The 22,402-nt window shown below is 42.9% G+C and overlaps 1 protein-coding gene across 8 annotated transcripts in view; it reads left to right on the top strand.

Annotated features, from left to right (window-relative positions):
* LHFPL2 (LHFPL tetraspan subfamily member 2) overlaps positions 1 to 22,402 on the top strand; it is a 183,754-nt gene that overhangs the window by 93,550 nt on the left and 67,802 nt on the right. For all 8 annotated transcript variants that reach the window (XR_009539509.1, XR_009539508.1, XR_009539507.1 and 5 more), the window contains one exon: positions 6,202 to 6,259. The gene's annotated coding sequence lies outside the window, so the exon portion shown is untranslated. The remainder of the gene's footprint in view (positions 1 to 6,201; positions 6,260 to 22,402) is intronic.

Here is a 22,402-nt window from a genome sequence, read left to right as displayed (position 1 = left end):
CGGACCAGGGCTCTAACCCAGGTTCCCTGCATTGACAGGCGGATTCTTAACCACTGCGCCACCAGGAAGTCCCTAAAGAGCTCTTTAATTGTGCACACTCGCTCCATTAGCCTCCTCCATCACCTGTCTTCTAAGGATCCTCCAGGACAGAAGACATTATGCACCGACTTGAGGACTCTCCTGCGAGGACAGCATAACCACCACCCCGTACTCTTTCCATGCCTGCTGAGTCACCCTTCACCTCTGGTGTTTTCTCCTCATTCTGGAATTCCTGCTGTCATCTTGGCTTGATGGTTTTCTCATTCCTATCAACCCAGTATTTCTCTCTTTCCCATATTGTGCCTTTTCTATCTGTGGCAAATTTTCCTAATGCGATCACCCATTCGTTTACATGGTAAACATTCATGAAACATCTGCCCTGTGCCTTGCACTGTCCAAATGCAGGAGATAAGATCCAAGTAGGCTATTCTGTGGTACGCAGATACTTAAAAACTTCCCCTTTAACAGATTCATGTTGATGTGGGGAGTTTTGAATTGAGTCATTTCTCCTTCCTTACGAGTGAAAGGAAGTCTCTGTGATGAACATTCAGCTTGTAGTCTATGAGGTCTTTGGAAACTTGAACTTCAGTCATTCCCTGTGTGGCTGAGCGGCAGGGCAGGCATTGTAGAGGTTCAAGTTCCCAGGATTTCACATGAGTTATCACAGTCCAGCCTTTGGCAATCTGCCACCCTCTACTTGGTAGACAGGTTCGTGAAATTTGACGCTCTTACGTCTTTCCTGGAAAATCTTGTAAGGTTCAGCAGTCCTTCAGTGGCTGACCCATTTCTGTTAAACTCCTGTTGTCAGACCCAAGGTTATCCCGGACCTATTGTTAGAATAGTCAGTGCATTCCATTGACTTTTTTTTTTAACTCCCAGCATAGGCTCTGAGTGACAATTTATACTTTACATGCAGAAATGAGACACTGCTCTTTTTTCTTTCTTTCTTTTTTTGGCTGCATTGGGTCTTCTTTGCTACGTGCAGGCTTTCTCTAGTTGTGGTGAGTGGGGGTTACCCTTCATTGCAGTGCACGGGCTTCTCATTGCAGTGACTTCTCTCTTCTTGCGGAGCACAGGCTCTAGGGGTGCAGGCTTCAGCAGTTGTGGTGCATGGGCTTAGTTGCTCCATGGCATGTGGGATCTTCCCGGACCAGGGATCGAACCCATGTCCCCAGCATTGGCAGGCAGATTCTTAACCACTGCGCCACCAGGGAAGTCCCGGGACACTGCTCTTTGTGTATATTATGCTGCCACTAACTCCCCGTAAAATGTGAACCAACTGCCTCAAGCATTTATTGTATCAACATAGCAGTAAAGTAGGATTTGGACAATTATTCCTTTAGTGGACGCATGTAAGTGAGAGAAGTGTCTCTACCAAAATATATAGAGTACTTCTTAGTGAGGTAGAAGGGGTGGTTTGTGAGAGTAGTAGGGCTCTTACCATATTTTGCTTTCAGCTCATCTCCTTTGGTATTCGCTTCCATGCTTCACATCTTTGGGACCCATCATTGCCCCTGTCCTTGATGAATAAGTATGGTCTTGGTTGTTGCAATATTGCCTAGTTGGAAATACCCTGGACTTGGGAGTCAGAAGTCCTGGGTTGGAGCCCAGATTATAGCATTTACTGTGTGATTCAATTTAAGTTGTTCAAATTCCTAGTCTGTAAAATGGGAATAATAAATGATGTCTGTTCCCACCCCCACTCCAGCTACCTTCCACTCCTAGTGTTGATCAAATGAGAAAATGAATTTCAAAGTGTCGTGTAACTTACACAGTGCTCTGCCATGGGACCCCCCCCCCCATCCTTACCAAATATGGGCTTTGTGAACTACCCCAGGGTTCATGAAATGCCTCTTTCTGTTACAGGACGGTTATTGAGACTTTCCCCTTCTACGGGCCTCTGTGATCACAAGCAGCTGCCTCTTCACCCACCCAGAGGCAGCCTGGACCTCTGTGGGACAGCTGTTTATGATGACATTCTTTCTTCAGTTAAGCTGAAATCTAGCCTCCTAACTTCAAGATAACTTACACTTCTTGGTTCTAGTTTTACAGAGTAACAAGAAACAGTTCAAATCAGTGCATGTCAAGTTATAGAAATTTATAACTGAGAAAGGGGTCTTAAACTCAGCTTCCTGTTTTTGGCAATTCAATTCAATAAATAAGAGCTGGGGCCTGTCACGTGGGTGCTGTGCTCCGGCACTAAAGGCAGCTATTGTTTCTCCTCCTGATCTCCGGAAGTGGAACCAAAGGGCAGGGAACCAAATGGGGATGAATGGGAAGCAAAAACTTTTTAACTCCTTAATATGCAAAAATGTGGTGGTTTGAATTTTTTTAAGAATCCTTGCTAGAAGAAATAGTACCTGTGTTTATTGGGCTCAGCAGACTACTAATGTACAAATGAACATATTTACAAAATAGAAATAGAGTCAAAGATGTAGAAAACAAACTTATGGTTTGTTTTACCAAGAGGGGAAGGGAGGGAGGGATAAATTGGGAGTTTGTGATTGACATATACACACTATTATATATAAAATAGATAACTAATAGGAATCTACTGGGGACTTCCAGTGGTTTAAGACTTCACCTTCCAAGTAGGTGGTGCGGGTTTGATCCCTGGTCGGGGAGCTAAGATCCCACGTGCCTCCCTGCCAGAAAAACAAAACATAAAACAGAAGCAATATTGTAACAAATTCAATAAAAACTTAAAAAATGGTCCACATCAAAAAAATCTTTAAAAAAAAAAAGAAAAGAATCTACTGTATAGCACAGGGAAGTCAATACTCCGTAATGACCTATGTGGGAAAGGAATCTAAAAAAAAGTGGATATGTATATGTATAACTGATTCACTTTGCTGTACAGCAGAAACTAACACAACATTGTAAGTGGACTATACTCCAATAAAAATGAATTTTAAAAAATCTACAAAAATGAAGACAAAAGATGATAAATAAGAAACACGGATATTTCTTTTTTTTTTTTTTTGTGGTACGCGGGCCTCTCACTGTTGTGGCCTCTCCCGTTGCGGAGCACAGGCTCTGGACGCGCAGGCTCAGCATCCATGGCTTACGGGCATAGCCGCTCTGCAGCATGTGGGATCTTCCCGGACCGGGGCACGAACCCGTGTCCCCTGCATCGGCAGGCGGACCCTCAACCACTGCGCCACCAGGGAAGCCCAAGAAACACAGATATTTCTAATTTTTATAAGCTGCCATGTGTTTAACAACCTGTAAATGAAAAACATATTTTCACATAGAGAAATGGGAAAATGGTGATATGGCAGCATGATAATGCTTTTGTGAGTGCTGCACTTCCAGCGCAGGGGGTGTGGGTTTGATACCTGGTCTGGGAGCCAAGATCTAAGATCCCACATGCCTGTCAGCCAAAAAACCAAAACATAGAACAGAAACAGTATTGTAACAAATACAATAAAGACTTTAAAAATGGTCCACATCAAAAAAAAAAAATCTTTAACAACACTGTAAAGCAACTGTACTCCAATAAAAATTAATTACAGAATAATAAAATAAATGGGTATATTTAGTACCTACTTCAGGGTTTTTGTGAGAAATAAATGAGTTAATTTCCATGAAGTACATAGAACAGTGCCTGACAGTTAATGCCTAATACATTAACTATTTTTTATGAACTTTTGAGGACTGTGAGATTTGACATATTTTTAGTCTACTGTATTTTTTTGAAATAGCATTAAAAAATTAAAAACTGTAACACCCTATTTACCAACCATATCCAATAACAGAATTGGCATGGTTCATCGTTCTGATCACTTTGGTGGTTTCACAAGATGGGACTTGGCTGTCAGAAAAGCTTTATCATGATACTGAAAACTTACTCCCAGATAACATACTTCTTTGGACCTTAGACCAAATTTATGTATTCTAGGAGGTGCTTTTTTTTGGCAGTATGAGTTTGAAGAACTTTAGGGGGGAGTCAGGATTCAACCCTGCCTTCTCTGTTGTTAGGGTCTCGATATCTGCCTTAACTGTCCAGAACTTTTGCTTGCCTTGTATGTAACAAAAGAGATTTTTTTTAAATGTTATCTTTGATTTGGAGGTGTGCTAATTCAAGTATTTTTGTGACCCATTTAGCTTTTAGAGGTAATGAAACATTGATCAAGAACTTCATTTATAACAGACCGATTCATAATAATCCTAGTGGCTTATTTCACAGAAGCTGTTTCCAGATAAAAATACTGATCATGACTTCCCATGATGTTTCCTGAAAGGGTAAAATTAAACTGTGGGAAATTCTTGGAATTTAACTAGTAATTAACTTACAAAGAACCTTTAAAAAAAATCATAACTCCCCCAAGCTATTATATAACAAAGGACCTTAGGAGTTCAGAATTCTTTTATGTATGTATTTTTTCTTAACTGAAACCCAATGAGCATTGTCCAGTATCTTCGAGTTTGTAACTGAACTAAAATGATTTCTTTAGATAGAGGAGCCTTTGAGTCCAGTATTGGCTTTTAAACCTCAGGTCCAGTCTGGATTTATACTGATGCTGCACATGTTAACCTAGTTATCTGGATGTAAGTTTACTCACGTACTGTATTATGTTACAATCCTAAATGGCATGATTAGGCTCAACATTTTTAAACATGCAGAAAGCACAATTTAATTTTATCTGCTAGTCAGTTTCCTTTCCAGACTTTTACTTTAAGGAATGTCAGATTTCTATTTGGGGAGGTGATGAATAGACTACATAGAGTGAAAGGAGTGCTTTCAAGGGGCCACATGGCAGAGTGAAAAGAGCATGATTTGGAAACCCTGGATCTGTGTGATACTGGGGAAGTTTCTCTGCTTCTTTAAAAATCTGCTTCCTGGGCTTCCCTGGTGGCGCAGTGGTTGAGAGTCCGCCTGCCGATGCAGGGGACACGGGTTCGTGCCCCGGTCTAGGAAGATCCCACATGCCACGGAGTGGCTGGGCCCGTGAGCCATGGCTACTGAGCCTGCGCGTCCGGAGCCTGTGCTCCACAACGGGAGAGACCACAACAGTGAGAGGCCCGAATACCGCAAAAAAAAAAAAAAAAAAAAAAAAAAAAAAAATCTGCTTCCTCATATGTTAATGGACATAGTCTCTGTCTGGAAAGGTTATAATCTGATGCCACACAGTCCTAGGTGCACAATAAATTCCCAACAAATGGCAACTGTGATATTTTATATAAGAAATTTGTTCCATTTATGTTTAATATTTCAAAGTAGTGCTGAAAGACATTTTGGTCTATTTTGTGACCGTATTAAATAGCCTTATAATTTTAAAAGGTTATCTAAAGACTTTGAGAACACCAAAAGGAATACTTGATTTGGGAATAAACTAACTAGAAACTAGAAACTAAACTAAACTAAAGAAATTCTTCTTCTCGATTCCTCTGTTTACTATGTGAGGGTTTTAATGAACATTTCCCCATTTCTCCAATTTTTGACATCCTTATGAATTTAGCTTTAAAAAAAGTTAACAGAATAACTGAAAAAGGATATAAAGTGCTGCCAGGATGGATTCCTCATTCACAATTTTATATTTCATTCCATAATTCATTTTTGGATTATTTGAGCTTTTTATGTTTGTTCATAAAGTGCCCTCAAGGTCACAGGTTGTGTTTTCAAGTTGATCCCCTTGTGAGGGGAAAGGAAAGGATGTCGTAAGGTGCGTGTTCACGGGCTGCACCTTCCTCCCTGCTCCCTCTTATTTTTTTCTGGTTCATCAGTGGTTTGGACTTTGGGTTAGTACATCAGTGTTCCCGGGAAGGGGTGGCTACATTTTAATGCAAGCTGAACTTATATGCAACCTGGGGGCCAATATTTGAAACACCACATATTTTTCTTTCTTTTTTTTTTTTTTTTCTTGCGGTACACGGGCCTCTCACTGTTGCAGCCTCTCCCGCTATGGAACACAGGCTCCGGACGCGCAGCCTGAGCGGCCATGGCTCATGGGCCCAGCCGCTCCGCGGCATGTGGGATCCTCCCTGACCGGGGCACGAACCCGCGTCCCTGGCATCGGCAGGCGGACTCTCAACCACTGCGCCACCAGGGAAGCCTGAAACACCACATATTTTAATGAGACATAAAATTGTATGGTAAGCCTTCCTTGTGTGTTTAAAAGAAAAAAAAAAAGTAATGTTTTGTTCAATTTGTTTCTCCAGGTGGCATTTTTCTGAAGTTGTTCATTGAGACTTCCCAGCATTCCTGCAGATATAATAGGTGAGTCAATGAAATCAGATACCCTTACTACCAGTGATTCTTTGGAAACCCTTTCGAGGTGGGTGGCAACTTACTTCTTGAAAGAGATGCAGTGTTCCAAACTTTGGGGCCCTGAATGATAAACCCTAGTTTTTTTGTTTTTGTTTTTGGCTAGAAATACCACTTTGATGAACGTACACAAATGTTGTAAAGGACCCTGTAAAGTTTCACTAATGATACTAAGTTTAATGCTGTAAATTCCATACCTTCAGTTCTGACATGGTTTGTTCTGTCACCATTTACAAACAAGTTTAAGACCTCTTTATAATGGGTACAGCTGGCTTTAAGTTGTCTTTCCTTTTGAGCTTCTCTGGGGATCATTCACCCTTTGTTATCATTTCTCTCTGAAAGGGGAAGTAGAGATGGCCCAATTTTAGTTTTTGATGACAGCATGGGTAGAGGAATTGCCTAAATAAAAATTGAAAACAGTTGACTAATAGGTGATTTATGATTAACTCTATAGATTTGAATTTATAAAGGTCACTTTGGGAGAATATTAGTAACAAATAGGGGCTGAGTAACCTCCTACAGTATGCATTCAAGGAAATCAAAGTGGAAAGTTAAGTAACTGTCCCCAAAGACTTTGATCCAGCTCTGCTTCTCAAGAGGGAGAGGCCTGTCCAACCTGGTCCCGTAGGGGCCTTGCTCTTGTCATGAACTTGAGGGTGGGGCTCAGGCCAAGGGAACCAGTGCATGGTATGTACTTGGGACTGACCGACACCCTGTCCAGGAGGGTCTGCCACGTGCAGGGGATTTGAAGAGTATTTTCACAGATACCACCTCATTTGTGGAAAGGTGATCTTGTTTACGGATTCTGGGGAAGGAAAAATTGCTCTTATGTCGTGAATTGAACTATTGATTTTTCAAATGTTTTTAAATTGTCCTAACAACTGCTGGTTGGGTTAGGTGAGGAAGCTTGGCTTGGTTTTTGTTTTTTTAAATGGGAACTGTAAGCACTTATGAGTTATGAAATTATTTGAGCAAAGTTCCTGCTCATGGGAAAGCCGAGGCTGACCCAAGACAGGTGGGTATCCTGTTGGCACTTTATCCAACTGATCATCTTTAAATATCTGCTCCATGTTTATATAGTGGGGGTGGGAGAAACTGATTGTCTATTAATAAAGACTATTAATAAAAAATACATACCTTTCCCTGAACATTGAAAATAAAGGATTTATTACTTGTGATTTTCTGAGCCAGGTGTTCATAAACCTGTTTAAAATTTGGCGAATAATAACAATCTGCCGTGCGCTGTTCAGATCCAGAATTCCAGAGACCTGCCAGCCAGGTGATAATTGGGGTTGCTGGTGAGGCCTGCTTTTGCTCATACAGTTCTATGAGGGGAATATTCTCAACCGAGACAGGCTTGTGCTGGTGAGGGGTGTTTCTTTCCACGCAGAGGCACTGTCTGCTCGAGTGAAAACAGGTCTGATTGCCATTTTGCCTGTTATGTAATGAGTCGAGTGCACCCCCGAGTTAAGTGGCTCCACGTTCCCAGTGTATTCCAATGATGATTTAGTCCCCCTTTGTGAGTTGTCACCCTGGATCAGTTCCAGGCTGGCCTGTTTAATCCAGCTCTGGGGAAAAGCCAATTCCATCTGCCAGTGCCTTCAGCAGCTAAGTCGTGTTTGCCCTTGAAATCCCTGTCTCTGAAGATTTAACCAGATAAAACCAACCTGCTCTGTATCTCTTTTGGTTTTTGTTTTTTGAATTGTGAATTCTTCCCAGGTAAATACAATAATACTTTACCAAATCAGAAGACATAAGAACAGCCACTCTGATTAACAGCATCTAAATTATGAAGAAATCTGATCCTACCTTCTGCTGTATATGGTCGCTCATGTTATATCAACTTGGTAGAAGGTTTCTCTTGAGCAGAGAGAGTCACTGCGGTTTGGGGAGAGTCTTATCATCAGGAGGCCCTAGGCCGAGGCTCCACCTCGGCCGGACGCAGACCTGGGTTGGAATTCCAGCTGTGGTGCAAGCTGGCTGTGTGACTGAAGGCAGCCTTCCTTACCTGATGGAACTCTCATCTCTTTATATGTGGATACTACTTCCTTCCAGAGTGGTTTGGAAGAGTGAACAAGGCATGATGGCAGCATGCGTGGTACATAGTAGACGACAGGTACCCCCTGCCTGGCTCTTGACCCCAGGCATCTTAGAAAAGGCATTGGACACGAGGTGGAGTGACTGCTCTGCTGGGTAGCTCCTGTGTCTCCCTGGTAAAGTACAAGGCGATTCCTGCTCTGTTCTGCCTCACCTACTCCATGAGAATTGTGAGGAGCCTTTGAAAAGTAGGAACTTAGGGTGTGTGGTTAGAATCAGAGGGCTTCTATGGCAGGCTTTTTTTTCTTTCTTCTTTTTTTTTTTGTGGTACGCGGGCCTCTCACCGCTGTGGCCTCTCCCGCTGCGGAGCACAGGCTCCGGACGCGCAGACTCAGCGGCCATGGCTCACGGGCCCAGCCGCTCCGCGGCATGTGGGATCTTCCCGGACCGGGGCACGAACCCGTGTCCCTTGCATCGGCAGGGGGACTCTCAACCACTGCGCCACCAGGGAAGCCCTTATTTTTTCTTTTTAATCTGACTTTCTGGGCTTGAATCCTAGCTCTGCACCTTATAATTAGGTGTATGACCTTGAACAAATTATTAACACCCTCTCTGGCTCTCACCCTATCTCACAGGATTGCTGTGAGATTAAATGGTGTACTCTGTGTAGAGTGGGGCATATGGAACTAGTACCTGGTGAATCTCAAGAAATATGCCAGTAAATTTGCCAGAATACTTTTAGAAGGGAGACAGAAAATCTGACTCAAAAGAATATCCGTGGTTTTAAAATCTCTTCAGTTTGAACCTCGGCTTACTGTGCTGACTTTTCTATCGTGTTATGATAGTTTAGACCAGGGAAGGTCATCTTTGTCCTGAATAAACTTAAGAGTGATCATATGCTGCCATGTGGGACTCACTCATTCAGAAGGGCAGAGCATTGGGAGTTAGTCTTCCTGGATTTTCTTCATGAGTAAACAGATCTTTCCCCATCTGGAAGAATCCTTACCAGAATTGACGAGATTTGCAAAGTGAAAGCTCTAGACCTGCATTGTCCAATATGGTGGCCACATATGGCCATTGAGTATTTGAAATATGGCTAGTATGACAGAGGCACTGAATTTTTAATTTTATTTAATTTTAGTTCATTTAAAATTTAGAACTAATAATTAATTCAGTTATTGGAAAACTTTTACATATGTGTGGGACAACTTGGGCATCTACTTTTCAACTGTAAATTTTTTAAAGTTTAAATCAGATCAAGTATTTCTGATGAAAATTTAGTGCCTGAGTTGAGATGTGCTGTAAGTGCAAGATACACAACAGATTTTGAAGTGTTACTGTGAGAAAAAATTATGTCAATATTTTAATACTTTTTATATTGATTCTGTGTGAAAATGATATTTTGAATATTTTGCGTTAAATACATTATTACAATTAATTTCTTTTTGCTTTTTTAATGTTGCTCCTAAAATTTTAAAATAATGTACATGGCTCACAAAATTCTATTGGACGGTGCTGCTCTAGACGATCCTTGAAAGAATCGGATAATTTCTGATTTATTAAGTGAAGTACAAGTTTTTCCAATAGACTGCAGATTATGAAAGTGGTTTTTTTCTTTTAAGTTTTCTGTTTCAGTTTACCAATTAACAAGTTTAGAGGAATTTTTTTAAATGCTTAAAATTGGAAAGAAAAAGCACATAGCAGATGTGTTACCTGAACCTCACGTGGTACAGCCTGAGGCTCCATTTAGACATCTTGGCTGTAGTCTTTCCCCTCAGCCTTCTTACGAAATGTACGAAGGCAGGCACTCACCACCATCCACCAGGATATGAACCCACACACTGTTTTTCAGCTAAATATTCTGCTTCCTTGATGATTGTTGGCTCTGAAATTTGATGCAGATACCTTGTTCCCCGGGTCACATTTTGCCATGCCCAGGAGATCGGTTTAGGAACTGTCATCCAGGAGAAAATGACTTTTAATCACCTATAGCAAGTAGCACTCCCTTCTTACTGTAGTACCAGAAATACAGAGATACATTCCTAAGGGAATAATTGCTGGCTTGATGTTTAGTTGTAACCGGTGTGTGTATGAAACGTGAGAAGATAATACAATGAAAGTCATCGGTATTCTGTTTCACATTTATGCCCTGGGTGACACTTAAGTGTATTTTAAGTGGTGGGGGGAAGAGTGTTAGATTCAGAATCATCTTGGTCTGGGTTTGAGTCCTGGCTGTGTCACAAAGTGATGGTACTGAGGTTTCCTAACTTCTCTGATTGTGTTCCTGTGTAATTGGTGCCAACAAACACCAGTCACTTTCCTTGTCAAAATTTTTCCATTGTAAGTACTTTATCTGTGACACCCGCACCCCTTTCTGTAAGAAACATGGCAAATACCTTGCCGTCCTCATACTTTTCCATACTGAGCAGGTGAATGAGAGAGTTTACTTTCCAGTACTGTAAACTTTATCTAGGAATTAAACAGGATTTGATATTTATATATTAGATAGAAACCATTATCAAATTTCATGAAGAATCTGAAATTCACTGTTTTTAAATTACAGTATTAGAGTATAGAATTCATTTCCACCAGCAGCCTGAAAGCAGTTAATAGTAGAGGAGAAGCACTTAGTAAGAGAGGATATTATAGCCTTCTCCTTTTACTGAGGGTAAATTGGATGAAATGTACATTCTCTGAATAGAAAATGATAAAATAAAATATAAGTAGGCAGTGGTTTACAAGATTTAGCAAAAGCAAATCAAAGTAATTAAATGCATTAAAGACTTAAACTGAGTGCAGTTCTTTTTCTGTTTCTGTTACTTGCATGTTGATAGGTTGTCTTTTTTCTGGTCAGAAGTCTGGCTGTAGACACTGTGCCTGTCTGAAGGAGAGCCCTGAGCATTCTTCCCAGCAGGGGCATTCCCTTTCTATGAAAAGTGGCTTCCCTTGGTAGACTGTAAACCTCCTGAGGGCTGGTCTGAGTCTTTTATTATACCCTCTGTGCCCAATACAGTGTCTGATGCATGGTAGGTGCTGAGTGAATATCAGCTGAATGGATGGAGGATAAATGATGCTTAGACTATAGAGCTGGTTCTGTAACATTCTCTGAAGAGAACTCTACTTCAGGTACATTATAGGCTGCCCAACACAGTGCCTGACACGTGTTACGTGCTCAGTAAATGTTGGGCAAATGGAGGCGTGAATGTGGGCTTAAGTATAACTTCCAATTTATAAAGGACTTTTGGGAGTATGACCTGTTTGTTTATTTTTTTGATATTTAAAAATATCTTTATTAACATGAGGTCAGAAATAATTTCTTAAGAAACAAAGAGCATGTCATATAGGAAACAATTGATAACTTTGGCTACATTAAAATTATGAACTTTATCAAAAGGCTATATAGAGAGTGAAAAGATAAAATATTTAAAACACTTATAAATTCACAAAGGAGAATATGTAAAGAATGCCTGTGAATCAATACAGAGGATAGGCAACCAACTGAAGCAAAAATCCAGGAGTGGAGAAGGGTGGCGAAATACTTGAACAAGCACTTCATAAAGAGGAACCGCAAGGAACCAGTAAAATGAAAAGTTGCTCAACCTCTTGAGTAATGTGATTACAAACCCCCCACAAGATACACCCTCACCTCCACTTGATAAGCAAAAGGTTAAGTCTGATAATGGCAAATCCTGACAAGAATGTGAAACAGCATGAACTCTCAGATACCGCTGGTGAGAATCAAATTATTAGATTCACCCACTTTGTTTTTTTTAACTGAAAAAAAGTTGACATACAGTATCATGTTAGTTTCAAGTAAACAACATAGGGAATTGACTTTTAAATACATTATGAATTGATCACCATGATAAATCTAGTAACCATCTGAATATAACCCATTTATAATTTGGGAAGCAAAGAAGGTTCTTTTAAGCAGAGAGTTGAAGTTGAACATTAAGAAGGCACCACGAGTGACAGATTGACCAGAGGCCAGGAGCCCAGGTAGGAAGGTGTCAGTGGCAAGAAACGACGAGGGCTGGGGAGGAGAGGATGGGCAGGGCTGCAGCTAACTGATGAAGTGCAGTCCCGGGGGAAGGGGGAAAGGTGCCTGTGAGGTTGCTTTGGGCAGGGGCTGGGGCAGCTCTGTGGCAGAGGGAGGGAGGGTTGCAATAGGGTAAGATTAAAGTACAAGGAGTAGATGTTAAGGGAATTCCCACGTGGTGGCCTCAGTTCTTTTGAGAAGTAGAAGTTCATCTGCTTTGGGGAGAGGAGGTGAAGCCTGGGGTTACAAAGAAGAATCCATGATCCCCTACCTGGAAAGGAACTCTTCTCAATGCTGATGTAGCCATCTTCCTATGAATTCTGGTTCTTTGACGGATAATTCCACAGGGAATTCTGGTTCTCCATCTGATGCAGTTGGTCCACAAGGACCTTCGGGATCTCACATCAGTAGACATAGTTTTGTTGTGATCAGATGCCTAAGTCTATGAAAAACGCTATTTGCAAACCCTCCAGCAAGTTGATTTGGTTCCAGCTGGTACCTCTCTTGTCCGTCCCATATACATGGAGAAATGCCGTAATCCTTATGTAGAAAGCTTTTCTACTTTAATGGTCCACTCTTTAAATTGTTCCTTGAAAGGAATGGGGTGAACTGACCTCAGGTGAATGAATATACACTGGGATAGTGTAGAGGTGTCTCCCTCATTATCACCATAAAATATATTTATGCTTTTACATGAAGCTTGTTAATATAGGTAAATAGTAGCTGCATACATTTTTATTTGGTATTCTTTTTTTTTTTTTAATCATCTGCCATGTCAAACCACAGCAATCCATGCTTATAACCAAAGAAGGCTGTAATATAGCTCTGAAGTTCCAAGATCCTGCCCCCATAAACACCCTCTCTACTCTTTGAAATGTCATCATGGCTTTGTAACAGAAACTGACTGCTTCTGAATTAAATATTGATTTAATCTACACTTCCTTTTAGATTAATTCAATAACTAAAATAAAGTGTTCGTAATCTTTTCCCTCTTGTGCTCTCACCCTGTGGGGAGACCACTAGTCATACAGCGGTCCTCTCCTTCCAGATACCAGCATCCCCTGAGCCACGGGGCAGCCATTTACCAGGTATTATAGGGTTGGGGTGCCAGGCAACCTGTAAAGGTGGGACTGGCCCCCAATCTCTGTGCCTTATGTTACCAGCCTAGAACAGCCTGTGAAAAACTCTTAAAGCTAATTGGCAAGCTCAGATGGACTTGGAAATGTACCTGACTTTGATCCAAATTATTCTATATACACAGCCAAGTTGTGTTAGGAAATGGACACTTCCTGTCATTAACTCACAGCTAATGCAGACAAATATGACTGCAAATCCACTTTAGAAATCTCGTGTGACTGGTCTGTAGGAGCTGGGTTCTCTCTTATTGCCTCACTGCCTCATTTCTCTCTTCTTCCTTCTTTCTCAAACTGCATTCCTGATTCAGTTAAAGTTCAATCTATTTTTCTCCTGCTGTTCATGGAATGACTATGGATTGGAAAGGCACATTCAGACTAGGGTGGTGGTCAGCTGCTGTCATGGACTCATTGTTCAAGGTCAGAGTAACCAGTTTATTGACCATTTACACCTCACATCAAGTATATTTAAGTCTGCCCTTCTAGAAACTCAGGCATTTTGGTACGAGGGTAGTTACAGAGAAAGTCACTTGGGCAAAAACTCAGGAATTACATTTTTATTTAGTCTATGTTTTATGCTTGTATATTTATGTCATCTGCACATCTTAAAGATGGGTGTTTTTTTTTTTTTTACCTGCTCAAAGGTCACACCTCAGTCTTTCTTGTGCCCTTGAGCACTGTATACTCTTGAAGCCAAGCAGTAGTCCTTATGTACTTACTCTTGTGGCTGGACTAGAATTGCCAGAAGACGTTTGTATGTGTTTTTCTCCCGATTATCAAAATAATCCATGTTCATACAAAAAAGTATAAGCAGGAAGGGAAAAAAATAATCAGTTCCTTTAGGGGTCACCACTGCCAATCTCATGACAAGGTTTTCTTTTTGTACATTCTTTTCTTCACATAATTGAGCACTTATTCTGTATGTGACTTTATGTTCAGTTACTTTTTTGTTTAATATTATAAGCATTGGGTTTCCCTGGTGGCGCAGTGGTCGAGAGTCCGCCTCCCGATGCAGGGGACACGGGTTCGTGCCCCGGTCCGGGAGGATCCCACATGCCGCGGAGCGGCTGGGCCCGTGAGCCATGGCTGCTGAGCCTGCACGTCCAGAGCCTGTGTGCTCCGCAATGGGAGAGGCCACAACAGTGAGAGGCCCGTGTACCGCAAAAAATAAATAAATAAAATATTATAAGCATTTCCCCGTATCATAAAAAGTTTCTTGTTTAAAAAAAATTTCAGTGGTTGAATATTGTCTTATGGTATATATTTAAATCATTTTAACATTTTATTTTTGACATTTGAGTTGTTTTCTGATTTTTTTTAAACCATTAAATATAAACTTTGAATATGCTTTTATAGATATTGATTCAGTTTTAAAAGTCTATCCAGGAACGTTGGGCTGTCATTGGCAGTACGAGAGCACTTGTGTTGTCGCACCCTGAAGATGATCAGGTCTTTCATCTTTGCCAGTTCGGGATATGAGAATGGCACCTCATTTTAAATTTTACTGTTTTTATTACTAATGAAGTTGAATATTTTTCATAAATAGAAGAGTCATTTGTTTTCTCTCTTTTGTGATTGTTTATGTCCTTTTCTGGTCAAATTGTCATTTATGATAATGGTGACATTGATGATTTTCCATTTTCCTAGAAGGATGTGTTGGAATGCATAACTTTGAGCATGGTGTCTTCTCACTGATAGTTAATTGCATGCCAAATTGGCCTGTATTTGAGGGGAAATCAGGCGTGGAAGTGTCAAAGAGAACACACTCGGAGGTTGTGATGTGGCTTGTTGGTTGTGACAGTCAGCATCTGGAAAGTCAAGTCTACCCAGTGAGCACCCGTCCTCCCTCACCCAGACCTTGTGGGTACCCCGTCATCACCCTGCATCCTGCCCTGTCCAGGCAGACGTGGTATAATGCCTGTTGACAGAGGAATAATAAAAACACAGCGTGTTGGCTCATAATGAAGTGTTCATTGACCCCTTGAAGTGATTCTTACCTGCTTCTTTTTTTTTTTTTTTTTTTTGCGGTACGCGGGCCTCTCACTGTTGTGGCCTCTCCCGTTGCGGAGCACAGGCTCCGGACGCGCAGGCTCAGCGGCCATGGCTCACGGGCCCAGCCGCTCTGCGGCATGTGGGATCCTCCCGGACCGGGGCACGAACCCGTATCCCCTGCATCGGCAGGCGGACTCTCAACCGCTGCACCACCAGGGAAGCCCCTTACCTGCTTCTTTTCTGCTCATGTTTCTTCTCAGGCTGCTTGGATTACTTTTCTTGCCTACCCCTTAAGATAGTTTCCAGGCAGTCCTTGACCCCATCTCTCCTGCATCTCCTTGCATTCTCCAAGTTCTCTACCGTACTCCGTGCCTTCAGTTGCTGCCCACAGGCCAGACCTCCCCAGACCAAACCTCTTCTCCAGTCTGCAGACCCATGTAGGCTTCTGCCTGTTGGGGGTCTCCCCCTGGTGTCCCACTGGCACATCTAATGCAGTGTGCCCTCAAATGAACCTGTTCCCTTCCCCTGACTGGCCCTGTGGCCTGGATTCTATCTCCTGGTAAAAAGACCTCTACTTCATCCTCCATGCTACTCGACACCCGAGTAGCATCTTGAGGCTCTGCTTTTCCCTCATTGGCAACATTCCATGGGTTATATGAAGCTCTGTCGTTTCTACCTCCTTCACATCCTTCATCCGCATCCCTCTTCCTCCTGCCCTAGTTCAGGCTTCACTCCCTGAATGAATGATTATCACTTTCCCAATTAGAGACAGTCTTTAAAAATAAGTAAATCAGGTTTCTCTAAAGGAAAATTGATGTTTTTCAGAGCATGGTATTGTAATGGAATATGTATTAATTCTATGTGTGAAGTAAATCCTCATCCATTAATTTATCTTTCATAGAAACCTGAATTCTTAACCTGCTTGCTTGGCTTAAAGCAAAGTGCACCTTGAATAACCTCTAACACATATTAGTCAAGTGAGAGGCCCTGGGCATTACTCTCTATTTAAAGTGTTTTTGATTTGAGGACTTGACATTTTTCCTTTGGGTCTTAATTCTTTCCATATTCCGTATGTGTTGTTTTTCTGTAATGTTGGAATTATCCTTTATTAGCTAGTTTTTCAACTTCACCTCCCATGGAATCAGGCAAGAAATACAATTATTTTCATAAGATTCTTTAATGGAGTAAAATTAATATTTTGGAGAATGAAAATATGGTGAATTGTTTCCTAAGGATTGAAAGACTTTATTAAGATAGCAAAATATCCTTCCCCAGGGTTACATTTTTTTTCAGGGCTTATTGGAAATATGGTGCTGGGAAGAATAAAAGGAAATTTAATACCATGGAAGCTGGAAACAGCCACTGAAATCCAATCTTTAGAACACATATAATGCACTAATTCCCAGAGATTTAAGACAGCTCCATTCGCTTCTTGAGGCTCTCAGTCTCCTTATGACCAAGACATGAAAAGGTTCTTCAGCACAAATATACCATGACATATTTTGTTTACTATGAATACTGACTACACCTGAATATGGGATGTCCCAGGGTTCTGCCTTCCCTTATCGGTATCAAGTTGCTTCATCATTGTACCTTTCTTAGATGGGGTTCCCCCAGTACAGATCCTGTGACCAAGATTCAAGCACAAGTAGGCTACCTGGGAGGTTATCCTGGAAAGCACTGTTAGGGGAATAGGCATGTGAATTAGGGAGGAGAAGAAAGCCAGTAAAGGGATGCTCAATCCCTGGTGAATTCTAGGAAACATTCTTCAGAATCATCCCATCTGAGGGGCCAGCAAGCTGGGATATGTCTCCTCCAACTCATATTCGTCATTGATGGGTGCTCCTCAGACCAGCGCTAAGGTCTGTTTCTTGCTGGGGCCAAAAAGAGAGCCCTCAGGTGGAGGTCCTGGGTGCTTGCTGTACACATGTTCAGGAGAGGGGGCTGAGGGCAGTACGACTGGGGCACCAACAGTGCCTGCTGAGTGCACTGCTTTAACATTCTTAACATTGACAGACGAAGTCACTTGAGAGAGAGACACCTCAGGCGGTCAGAAACAAAGCACATGTAGAAACTGTTAGTAGAATGTACTTGAGTCGTATCAGTGCCTGATAGATGTCGGAGTGCATTTAATAGATACTGAGAATTGGCCATTGAGCCTGAAACGGGGAAGGGAAGATGTAGAGGGAATCTCCGAGAGGTGTCTAGATGTTGTTCCTAAAAGGACACATCCTGCCTCAGTCACAAAGGCTGATAAGCCATTACAGTAACAAATGGAACAGCTGGATCGTCCCAGCTCCTTGTAGGGTCGCAGTCTCTTCAGTGCTAATCAGCCTACAGAATTATAGCTAGGCCCACAAGGAAATTACGATATTTTTTCCATGCACTCAGATCTGGAAGAAAACAAAAATCTGGCGGAAATCTGTGGCCAGCCAAGTGTGAACAGGGCCACCTTCATTACTTGGGGAAATTCCTGGGGAAGGAAAAAAAGGTGGAATCCAGTGCTGCTAGTGGACCTTAAAAAGAATCCTCTGCTACGTGTGTGTCTCTTCTTTCTGTTATGCAACAGTCTTGATGATACATCTTAACATGGAAAATATATCCTAATATCCTGTTGTCTGTTCTGTTGGTGTCATCTCGGGGACAAGGGGATAAGATCTTGATGCTATCAGCTATCTAATTACTTAGACCTGTTTCATGATGGCGGAACAACAGGAGAGTGTTCCTGCCCTAAAAGAGTCCCCAGTGCAGCCATGAGACAAGCAGAGAAGTAGCTGCCACTGTGATAAACTGATTATATTGGAGACAGAGGAAGGAGCAGTTAAATCTGCTGTTTGGGGAGGCATCCCAGAGCTGTGACATTTGACTTGGGCCTTAAAGATGACTGGGTTTCACTCAGGGATAAAGGAGGAAAATGGCAGTCCAGGCGGGGACCAGTGAGAGCAAAGGCAAGGGGCCTGAAAGTGCAGAGCGTGGTCAGGCAGCGGGGAGTGGTTGGTGTGAGTGAGATTGTGCCGGCAGGCAGAAGTCAGCCTGTGAGAGTCCTGAGAGCCTCGCCCCTGCCTGTGCCATCTCCCCTGCACCATTGTCAACAGGTATTAACCACTTACAGCCACACCATTTCTATTGGCTCATGTCCACGTTCCCATCAAACATCCTGCTGTCATAGAAACAAACAGCTTAGGTGCGGGATGATGAATGGCGCTTATAGAACTTGTGTGAGGTTCGGAGTCCCATCAATGCAGCCTTTTGGCAGTGAAACCTACATTTTGCGCTAAGTGGCTGGTTAGTGATCCCTGTATAGCCTGTGGATGCCTTGTTAAAGGGAAGGTGACATGCTTCATACAGGTGGTGAATATTATGCATAAAGTATATTATTTATCCTCTCTTTGCCATGTATTTCCTATCAGTCCATCAAGCCCCAAGTGTTCTGTGTTCTAAATATCTAGCTATGTTTAACAGTATATAGCATTAGTTACTTCCTCTTTTATCATTTATGGAGTGTTTTTCCCCATGGAATTCTCCATTCCTCTGTAGATTCACTTTCATTCCATCCTTTGAAACTGCATTCAGGCTTCCAGGAGATGCTTCCCTAATGATTTCATAACATAAGATGAAGACTTAAAAGTAGGTGGTGCCGGGCTTCCCTGGTGGCGCAGTGGTTGAGAGTCCGCCTGCCAATGCAGGGGACATGGGTTCGTGCCCCGGTCTGGGAAGATCCCACATGCCGCAGAGCGGCTGGGCCCCGTGAGCCATGGCCGCTGAGCCTGCGTGTCCGGAGCCTGTGCTCCGCAACGGGAGAGGCCACAACAGTGAGAGGCCCGTGTACCGCAAAAAAAAAAAAAAAAAAAAAAAAGTAGTTGATGCCAAAGAAAGAAATGTGAGGACGTCTTGAGTCTGATTTAGTAAATTGGCCCCTGGCTGCTCTGTATCTTTGGATGAATCACTGTCCTTTAGTGAGTGAATGTAAGAATAATCAAGTCTAAGAAACAGATCCAGCAGCCAGACGCATGAATCCTTCTCTCTACCCCTTGTCAGTCACTCTCCCCAGCACGAGGGAAAAAACAAAAGTAAATGGGATCTACGTTCAGTTTTGTATTTAGCATCCAGTTTGCAGTGTGCCTTTGCTGTGCACTGGTGCTCTTCTCCAAGTGCAGGGACTGGTATGGGGGTCTGGTCCTTGAATTTGGGGAGATTGCTCTTGTCGTTTCCAGTCTGATAAGTGCTGTCACCCTAACAGCCCTAAATCTTGATGTGACCTGGCCTTGCCCACGTGAATCTTCACCCACTATTGAGACCATCATAGTCTAATGACCAGAGTGTTAGATTTATTGTTTCCATATCATAGCCATCAAAAGCTTCCAGTGGAGAACCTGGTTTTGAGGATGGATGAGCTCTTTTCTTTCTGCATGAGCAGAAAATTGTATGGGAGGGTACAGATCCGTGGCCAATAGATAAGTATTAAAGTAGTTCTTGAGTGGTTCGTCAGCCCCTTGTGGAAGAATATTGGTTATGCTATTTTCACTGAATTTTAGGCTTGTGAAGGTTTGAGTGAACCCTAACATCCATTCTGTAAGAATCAGGGCTGTTGTCAATGCTCAAAAATATTATATCTGAAGATGAAGACTCCAAACCTTTGTGTATCAACTTTGAGGAAAATTTTTTAGGGCTAAGCAAGATGATTTTGAGCAGAAGTTTCTCCACGTCTAATTACCTGAGAGATAACCGTGGTGATCTTTAGTTTTATGACCTCAACGCAGGACTTCTGGGAGTATGTACCAGTCTCACACATTAGAGAGTACTTTGCACACATATGACATTTCTGGGATGTTCCAAAAGACAAAAGTATGCTAAGCTAGAATTGTTCTCCAAATCCAGGATTCATGGCCACACTTTCCAAAATGGTGTTAAAAGTTCCTTGGCTTCTGTAAACATATTTGTTCATCATGAAACGAAGTTAAACAGGATTTATTTTCATTGTGGTACTTCTCAGAGACTTTACATGCTAGTGAGTACAGTGGCTTTTCCGGGGTGGCATATAGGATACGGCATTTGTCCTGGGATCCCTTTCATCTGAAAGCACCTGCAAGCCGTCTCCCAGAACTCATGTCACTCTGACACAGTGGGGGAGATGCTGACATGTGGTAGATATAAAGTAGATTTAAAGTCTTCCCATCCAGGACTGGAGCGTGTTTCCCTACCCCTTGAATCTGGGCTGGCCTTCTGACTTGCTTGGAGTGATCAATACAGCCCAGGTATCCTGTGAGTTCCAGAGTCCAGTTCTCTAAAGTCCGGCAGTTTCACTTTTGCCCTCTTGGGGCTTTGCCCTGAGACCTGCATGTGAGGAAGCTGGTCTAGCCTATAGGAGGATGAGAGGCCGGTGAGGAGAGCCTAGATGCCCCCATCAACAGGCAGTGTTAACTGCCAGATGTGTGAATGAAGCCTTCGAGGGCCTTTAGCACAGCTGACCTGACTGAGAGCAGTGCGTGAGTGAGCCCAAGCAACACACGGAATTGTGAGAAGTCATAAGTCACTGTTGTTTTAAGCCACTAAATTTTGAGGCTCTGTTACACAGCCATAGTCAATGGATACACTAACATAAGCAGTAGCACCCGACAAAAACTTTGAAACAAGACTGAAAAAAATATGGTGGTTTATCTAATCAGATACTTTCTATGAAGCTTTTCTAGCTTAAAACTAAATTTCTGGACAGGGATTTTCCAGAAACCCGAGTCACATGAATAGTTAACAGGAACCTAAAATGTCTGGCATGTGATTCGCAGCACCGGAAAATGGCATCTAATCACAGACGGAGTGGTCCAGGGCGGTCGTGCTAACACTGCCTCCGGAAGGTTAGAGGAACTGAAGGAGTAGTTGGAGCCCGTTCACCTGACATTTTCCCGAGGGCTGGCTGACAGCTATCCCTGAAGGTGACCAGTGTCACTTAGGGCTCATCCTTCCAGCTTAAATATTAGATTCCAGCAGACATCTGTTCCACCTGCCGACCAGCTATGGGGATGTGAGGTCTCATGATCTCGCCAGCATTCCCGGCATAGAGCTAGTTTAATTTTTCCTGGCTCCGTGGAGCAAATCTGATTAGCAGATGTTGAAGGGGCCCGTTTTCGGCAGGCCCTGGTGAGATGTGGAGGTGGACGAGGCCTGGGTGCTGCCCATTGCCAAGGCCTGACTGTGGAGGGCCCGGGCCTGGCAGCACTGGGTCCTGGGACATCACACCCACCGTCCTCTCAGTGCTCCAAGACCAGGAGGAGCTGTGGACGGGGACCTCAGGGCTGCAGGCTCGTGCACTGCAGCTGGGAGGCCTCAGGCAGAGCCACGTCAATCGCTATATCCGGGCCTTAAAATGCTCGGGCTAGAGGGTCGTGACAGTCAGGCCACAGCCGTGCTGGCCGCAGTGAGTTGGGAAGAGGCAGAGGATGCAAGAATCATGGGAGCTGGAGCTGGAGAAGACCCAGTTGGTCATGAAGCCTCTTCCTCCGTCATGGCCAGATGGTTCCCCTGGGAAACTCTGGAGCGCTTTGTAAAATCTGTTTCCGAATGACTCAGGCTGGGAGTCTTCCAGCTGTTCCCTTGGGACACGGGGTGGCTTTTTCTGTGAAGGAAATACTTTCCTCACGATTGGTTGGGACCTTTTGTTGGTTGGCTGCAGCCCCATCACTCCTGGCTGGTCTCCCTTGGACCACCCTGAACAAGTCTCCCTCTCCCTCTTGCCTTCCCACAGCTAAATCTCCATCACACTTCCGCTGAGCAGCAGTGAAGCAAAGGAGGAGGGGCCTGCTTCCCAGTCTCCAAGCTTTCCGAAATGACGACTTTCTCCAGCTGCTTCAGTCTTCTGACCCCCTACCCCGAATCTCTCTCATTTTTTATCCCTGTTAC

This window comes from Lagenorhynchus albirostris, chromosome 3 (genome assembly GCF_949774975.1).
Source record: "Lagenorhynchus albirostris chromosome 3, mLagAlb1.1, whole genome shotgun sequence".
Lineage (NCBI taxonomy): Eukaryota > Metazoa > Chordata > Mammalia > Artiodactyla > Delphinidae > Lagenorhynchus > Lagenorhynchus albirostris.
This window is presented reverse-complemented; position numbering and strand designations above follow the sequence as displayed.